The sequence below is a fragment of the Miniopterus schreibersii genome (genome assembly GCF_964146895.1).
Source record: "Miniopterus schreibersii genome assembly, chromosome: 10".
Taxonomy (NCBI): domain Eukaryota; kingdom Metazoa; phylum Chordata; class Mammalia; order Chiroptera; family Miniopteridae; genus Miniopterus; species Miniopterus schreibersii.
The window spans coordinates 55,560,619-55,568,902 of record NC_138110.1 but is presented as its reverse complement, the minus strand read 5'-3'; positions in this window follow the sequence as shown (position 1 = coordinate 55,568,902).

Sequence of the window (8,284 nt, the reverse complement as noted above, 5' to 3'; positions counted from 1 at the left end):
GAGGATGAGGGTGGGGGATCGGCTCAGTTATCGCTGTGACCCCGAGAAGGCTGGGCGAGTGAATGGATGGGCAGGCAGCCCAACGCGGCTGCTGAAGACTGGGAACTAGTGGGGTCCACTGTAGCTGGGGAGGGTGGGGGGAATTAAGAGGCCTTGACTGTGCATCTGGGGAACTGTGAAGGGATTGAGTGGAAAATTCTTTCTGTTTGCCTGGTGTGATGGGAACAAACTGTCAGCCAGTGTACAGTGTTCACCACCTGAAACACTTCTGGCTCGGTGAGGACATGCAAGAAGGCACTCTGCCAGGGTTCAGGGACTCTCAACTGTTGTTCTGTGGCTGTCATAACTGTGAGTCTGTATCCTGATTTGGCCATTTCATTCATTTATTCATGCAACAAAGATTTCTTAAGCACCAACTATGTGCCCAGCTTTCCACTGGGTGATGGAGATGCTACAATGAGTAAGAATGGCCCTTGAGATCGTAAGTCTTACAGCTAGTTGAGGAAATGGGACAATGACAGTGCAGAATGATAGGGATTGCACTGGTTGCTATGGGAACAGAGAGGGAGGGCACTCACACTTCTCCAATCTTCAGCCTCATCTGCAAAACGTGTCCCTCACTATAGTGGGGAGTTTCCTGGCACATTCCAGGCCCCTGCTTGACACATGTTAGGAGGAGCTCACTGCAGCCCATTATTCAAAAAGTACTCGTTGCGCATCCTATGTATGCCAGGCCTTGCTATAGATGCTAGAAATTCAGCATTAAATTCAGATTTTTAAAAAATCCCTGCCTTCATCAAACTTATATTCTAGCAGGAGGAAAATAAACAATAAACAAGAAAAACATTCAGTACTTTGTGACTAAATACTGAAAAGCGTCTTGGAGACAATCAAATCAGGAATGAAAGGTGGAAACATGATGAGGGGAGGAGGTTGTGATTTTAAATAGAGTAGTCAGAAAAGTCTCACTGAAAATGAGGAATTTTAAGAAGGATCTGAAAGAGGTAAGAAAGTAGACTGTGGAGATATCTGGGGGCAGGATTTTCTATGTAGAAAGGTCCTCCAATGCAAAGGTGCTGAGGCTGGAGGGTGAGTGATGTGTGGTGGCTGGGGAGGGGATGGAGGTGGAAAGCATTAACAGATGAAGTTGGGGAACCAGGGGTGGGGGGAGCCAGGCAGGGCCTCGAGGCCATTGTAAGGACTTTGACATTTACCTTGAGTGAGATGGGAGCCACTGGAGAGGTTTGAGCAGAGGAGTGACAAGATCTCACATTTTCAAAGGATCACAGCTTCAAAAGGATCACTTGTTCTGAGGATGTCCCATGGGAAGACAAGCATGAAAACAGCGGATGCCAATTGGGAGGCTTCTGCATTAAACCAGGTGGAGATGATGGAGGCTTGGGCTAAAGTGGAGGCAGAGGGAATGGTGAGAAATGTTCAGCATCTGGATATTTGAAGGTGTTGTCTACAGGATATGAGGGGTAGACAAGAGAGAGAAAGTCCAGGATGACTCTGAGGCTCGGCCTGAGCATTCACTGGAAGACCAAGGGTAAGGCGGGCAGTCTGGGGAGAAAGACAGAAGCTCGGCTTGAGGTGGTGTGTTTAAGAAGCCCATTGGAAATCCGAATAGCCATGTTGGGTAGGCAGCTAGACATGCACGTCTGAGGCTGAGAAGCAAAGTCCTGATTTGCAGATATAAACTTAGGACTCCTCAGTATGGAATGGGTATTTAAAGCCACAGAGTGAATGAGCTGAACAAAGAGAACAAAGAGAAGAGATCTGAGGACCAAGCCCCGTAGCTCTCCAACACCCAGAAATGGTGGCCTCACCTGCTTTTAATTAGGGGACTCCAAGGCTAGTCTTGGAGATTCTGTAAAATTTTGTGCAAATATTTTCTCAGTGTTCTACCTCCCACTTCTGAGTACACATGCTCACCAGGGAGAAAAAGTCTGCAGATGGAGAAAAGAAGATCAATTTGAAATAGATTGTGCTGCCGTTTTCCCAAAATAACAGGAGGGCCAAGCTCTGGGTCTTAAAGAGGATCTAAAACCCTCAGCTTTCTGCCATCAAACCTTCGAGGCTGGGCTCTGATGGAAGAGCCTGTCTAGTTTGCCAGGCCGTGTCTTGTAATTGATGGTTAACTTGTCACTCTCCTCTCCTGGACTGTGGGTTCCTCCAGGTGGAGATCCTGTCTAATTCATCACAGTGCTACTACCAGGGCCTGGGACCAAACAGGCATCAGGAAATGTTAGTGGAATTTAACCACATTGCAGAATCTGAGAAGGAACATCCATCCCCCGTGCTCTGGGTGTCCTTTTCTGGCTTACCACCAGAGCTGGTGTCTGTTCTGCTGAATTCTTTCCCTGTCACATGCAGCTGATCCTGCAAAGCTAGAGACAGATTCTGAAGGGCCGGGCTCTACCCTTTGGGAGGAGAATATCCTGAGGGGCCTGGATAAGCCATCCTGAAAAACGAGTTCCCTGAGTCAGTCTTCACTCTGGAGGTAAGGTTTGAAGCAGTCTGTGGCCTCTCAGAGGCAAGGAGGAGTGTCTCCTCCAAAGAGACCTCTCTCCTTATCTGAAATTCCAGGCATATCAACCCATTGTACTAGTACTTTGTCAGGGGTCCAAAAGACCCTGTGCTGGAAATTTACAGGCCCTCTTATTAGCATGTCTTGTCCATCATAGAACAAACAAGCAAACAGGCAAACAAGCAAAAGCCCCTTAACCCCAGGGCACTCTAGTTACTGCTTGATGTTCCTCCTCTTGTTTATAGCTAAACCTTTGAACAACTTGTCTAAACTTGCCATCCTCTACTTCCTGACCTTCTATTTACTTCCTCACTCAGCCCCATCTCTAAAATAAGGCTTTCCTTCCAGGTTCTCCCAAGTGACCTTATCTAGTCTAATTACTTCAGGTACCACCTGGATGACAACTTCCAGTCCCTCTCCTGAACTCCAAACCCATATATACAACTGCCAACTAGATATCTTGACTTGGCTCACCCACAGACACTTCAGACTGAAATATATAGAGCTGAACTCATCACCCTTCCCCCAAACCAGGTCAGGCCGTCCCCAAGCGTTTCCTCCTCTGTGAATAGCATGTCTCTCCACATCCTTGATTCCGCCCCTCTTCCTTTCTCTGACATATATATATAATCAATCACTAATACATCAAGCCCATGTCATGAATATCCCTCAAATGGATACATTGTTCTCCATCCTCACAGCTTTTTTGCCCATTAGGACCATCATCACCATCATTTTTGCCTATATGACATCAACCTTCTTAACTGTGCTCTAATGAGCTTCTAGTCTTGACTACTTCAAATCTATTTTCTACACTCTAGGTAGTATTTACGAAAATGCATATTATGTTCCTCCATTGCTCAAAACTCATCAGTGGCTCCCCATTGGTCTCAGGATAAATTCCGAACTCTTTAACCAAAAGACTCTGAGTGAGTTGGGCCTTGCTTACCCCTCCAGCCTCATCTCTCATCACCCCTCTTCACACTCTAACCCTCATCCATACTGAATTACTAGTAGTTCCCCCAATGAACCATACTCTACCCAATGTCCAAGCCTTTGCCCTCTGCCCCTAGTGCTCATCTCCCTCAGTTGCCTTCCTTGTCTTCCCTAACCTTCACCTGGCTAACTTCTGTTCCCACTTTTAGGGAATGGAAAAGTCCAACAAGGGAAAGTCCCTTGTTGGGAAAGTACAAATGTTATTTCCATTGGAAGCCTTTTTGACCCCTCAATTCTGGGATTGCAGCTCCCCTAAAGGGCTCCTGTATCAAACACTGTACTTTATCTCCAAAGCACTTATAATAAGTGGCAATTGCTTGTTCTTGTGTCTGTCCCACCTACTAGGCCCTTGAGGTCAGGCAACTTGTCTGTTGAGCTCACGGCTGAATCCCTAGTACCAGGCATGGCACCTGGCTTATAGTTGGTGCAGTGAGAACTCTAGGGAAGGAAGGAGAGATAATTACAGAAGTAGGTCTTGGCAGACTCTCAGGGGTGGTAGCCACAATGAGATGTGGGGGACAGGGTCAATTCAAGAGGCTCTTAGGCTTTGAGCCGGCATGACTGGGAATAAGTAGAGCTATTTACCAAGCAGGAACAATAGAAGGGAAGGGTAGATTCAGGGAGAAAGTCAAACTCAGGAGCAGAGGACTCTGGGGACCATCAAGTGGACATATGCAATAGGACAGTGGGTAGATATTTCTGTAGCTCCAAAAAGAAGTCAAGACTAGAGACATCCACTTGAGAAGCTATCTACAGAAGTCAATATAAAATCCATAAAGCTTCTAAGAGGAGGGTATGTAGAGAGAAGTTGATGACAGAAGCTTTGGGACTATTTACATTCTGCTAGAAGAAAGGAGGCAGTGGAAATGGCATTTGTAGAGGTAGGAGGAAAACCAGGAGAATTCATGGTCATTTGAGCCAAATGGAAAGGACCCAGAAAATGTGCCATCCACATCCTTGAGTGCTGCAGAAAGGTTCAGGAGAATAAGGCTACTCTGTTTGGAAACCGGGCAGTCTCTGATTAGAATGGAAGTCACATCAACAGTGTTTAAGGGATGGGAAATAAGGCAGAAAAGGCAGCAAGCGTGGACTATCCTTTCCAAATATTTCAAACAAGGTGAAGGAAACTGACCTCAGGGCAACTTGGGAGCCAGTACAGGGACTCAGAGACTGGGCTCCGTAGTCAGACTACTTGAGTTCAAATCATAGTCCCACCATGCAAGAGCTGTGTGACTTTGGGCAACTTAATCTTCCTTCTTAAGCCTCAGTTTTCTGGTGTGTAAAATGGTAGAACAAGTAGTACCTGCTTCATAGGGTTATTGAGAAAGAATGTAGGTGAAGTATTTAGTATAGGGTAGAGCACATGGTAAGTAATTAATGTGAGATGTTATTTTTAACAAGGTCAATGGGGTAATTGGGAGAGGAAGCAAGTGGAGAAGTTGCGACGCAGGAGGAAGAGAAGATGCTGGAGTGAGCCAGGTTCTGGGGAGGTGGAGGGGATGTGATTGAGGACTCTGGGGACTTATTGGGGGAGAGAGGAGGCAGATCTTTTCAAAACCTGATCTGGCTAAGCTGTCACCTGCTGGTTATTAAGTGCAGCTGCCACTTACGTTCCATATTCTTGGAGAGTCACGCTGAATCAGCTTGGGGTTTCTCTCACTCCCAGAATTTTCCAGTATTTCCTGGAGCCCCAGTTCCTGCCTCTTTGCTTCCCCTGCCCACTGGTTCTGGAGTTAGAGGCAGCTGGATCTGAGCAACAGCATGACATCCCAGCAGCATACCCTGCGAGAGGAAGGTTCAGAGAAAGCTGCTGTAATAACTTCTGCTTGGGCTGTACCCTGGACACAGGCCAATAGCTTCTATCCCCTTCACAGTCTGCATCCTCACAGTCATTCCACGGTTAACAATGCTTCTGAAACCCTTCCAGCAGTCTCCATGGGCCTACTGAGTAATCCTCCCATCTCATGACAGCTCTGCCAAACTGTCCCCAACTCACGGTTGTTCTCAAGCCTGCTCAAACCCCTGGCATAGCTTCCCCTGCCGTCGCTTGCTGTCCCTGGGGAGGCCTTTCCACCTTCCCAGCCTCCTTATCTTCTCATTTCCCTCTGTTCTATCCCGACCAAAGCTATTCATACCCATGACCCTGCCTTCGAATAGGATGATCTTCTTCCCGCAAAGCTTTCCTTTCTCTTCCACAGGCCAGCCCCTCCTCACTTTTCAGGGATGGCATGGAGCCCTGGCCCATTTTGCTCAGTGGTTAGAGCGTTGGCCTACTGACCAAAGGGTCTGGGTTTGATTCCTTGTCAAGGGCACGTACTTTGGTTCGATCCCCAGCCCAGGTCAGGGCTCTTGCAGGAGGCAACCAACCGATGTGTCTCTCTCTCCCCCTCCCTTCCACTCTCTCTCAAAACCAATGGAAAAGATATCCTCCAGTGAGGATTAAGAGAAAGAACTGGACCTGGAAGCCTTTCCTAATTTTGCCCCTGCCACCACCACTGGTGAGTTGGATGTGCCTCTCATGGCAACTGGGGCCTGGCCACCTCATGCCTGTTAGTCCTTTAACTTATGGTAACAGTTGGGGAATGTCTATCTTGTTATCAGACTAGGAGCTCCTCCAAAATGATGATTAGGTCTTAATATCTGTATCCCCAGGGCTTAGCATAGTACCTACCTACCACAGTAGTTCCCACTTCCTCACTCCTCAAGGAATGTTGGCTGAATGGGTAAATGTCCTCATGGCAGAAAGGGTGTCTTCTGGCAGGAAGATAAAGGAGGTATGCGAAAGTGGACCCCCTTTCTTGCTTGAGTTACGTGGCCAGCTCCTATGTCCTTGTTGCCTGTCCTCTCACTCCATGACTCAAGGGTTTCCCACTGGTTCTCTTCTTTTCATTCTACAAATCTTAACCTTTGCTGAGCTGCTTAATTACCAGCAGGCAAAGGGTGCTTCTGGTTGTTTCTGGGATTGCCAGCCTAAGTCTCCTTTCTGGGGTGTCAAGCAGGTTCTTTTCTGAGGGGATCCAAATCTCAAAAGGGGAGCAGGTCCTTAGGGAGGGAGAACTGCCAGAAGACACTGCTGCCCAAGAACTGGCAAAGTCGAGACTGTGCCAGCATCCAAGGTCAAAATGCCAGGAGGTGTCCAGGTGCCATTACATGAGGGGCCCAGGGCCAGGGCCAAAGGGAAAATAGAGGCCAGGAATCAATCATTAGGCCTGCATCACTGAGAACTCTTGATTTTAAGTGACCCATCAGAGCTCCATCAAATGAAAGGGGGGATTTATTTAAAGTTATAAGGGTAGGAGTGAAACAAGGCTTCAGCAGGTAGTAGGAACCAGGGCTCTAAACTCCATTAGGGTCTTCTCTTCACTTTTCATTCACTCGCTGATTGCACATCTGTAGGCTCTGTTGCTGGGTGATGGGGACTGAGTGCTAAGTCAGGGGAGATAGACATAAAATCATTAATTACCCCCATTAGTAATTTAATAATTGTGATAAATGTCGCAAAGGAGAAGAACACTCTATGAGGGGCACTTAATCAGACTGGGGAAGAGGAAGTCAGGGAGTGGGGGGGGGGGGTCACTTTGAGGAAACGATACGTTAAGGTTGAGCTTTGAAGCATTCACAAGAATTAATCCCAAAGCATTTACCAACAGATGTGATAGAGATGGTTTCAATGGCCCGTGGATGAACACTTTCTGTAATTATTTGTAAGTGATTTCATAGACATTACTATTTCATAGATATTATTATTTAGGATGAAAGTAAATGAAGAAGGGTATCAATTTAAATATTAAGTAATAGCAGTGGAAGTGATACTAGGACAAAATTCACTAAGATCACATTTGAATTAAGCAGGTAGGTTATGCAAGGCAGCTACTTTAAGAATTTTGAACTTTATACTAAGAGAGATGGGAAGTATTGTGGGAAAGGGATGACAGATCTGCCTTGAAAAGATCACTTTGGCTACGATTGATGAGCAGTTTGCGAGAAGGCGAGACAGAAGCAGGCACCCCTGTTAGGAGTATACTGTATTTTATATAATAATATAAGCAAGAGATAATGCCTACTTGGACAGGCGTGTGGGCAGGGGAGAGAAGTAGATGGATTAAAGACATGCAATCAGCTGGACAAATGAGACATGAGGGAGAGGAAGGTGTCCAGGGTGCAGCTTTTCTTGCTGGGTGGAGGAGGAAGGTGTGATCCAAGCGCAGGTGTCAGGTAGGAGGCTGTAGGTCACTCGTCTCCGACATAGTTTAACTTTAGTAAAATAGGCGACTTCACAGAGCGAGCGTGTGTACTCAGAGGGGCAGAGAGGGATGCCGCGCGGGCCAGAGCCCGGTCGTGTTTAGCCCGAGGTCTCCGTCCCCCCTGCCCCTGGCGCCACCCCCTTTCTCAGCATCGTTCCTGGCTCACAGTAGATGCTCCATGTGTGCAGAATGAACGCATGAAACTGGGCCTCTTGTGTCCCGGGGCTACACGTACGCGGCTGAAAGCTGGAGCTGAACAGATCTTTGGTTGGCTGTAACATTATATTTTAAGAAGCGGGCACGAAATAACACAGCAGTTGGAAAGCCTGGACAAAGGCTGGGGCGGGGGCTCCGCCCGCCGAGCCGCGTCGGGTCTGGTGAACGAGCGAGGAGGCGCCGGTGGGAGCGCTGGGACCGGGTCGGCGAGGTCTCCGCAGTTCCGGGTAGACGCCGAGGCGCTGCAGCAGCGCCTGCCCGGCCGGCGCGGTCCCGCCGCCGCCTTTAAAGGCCCACC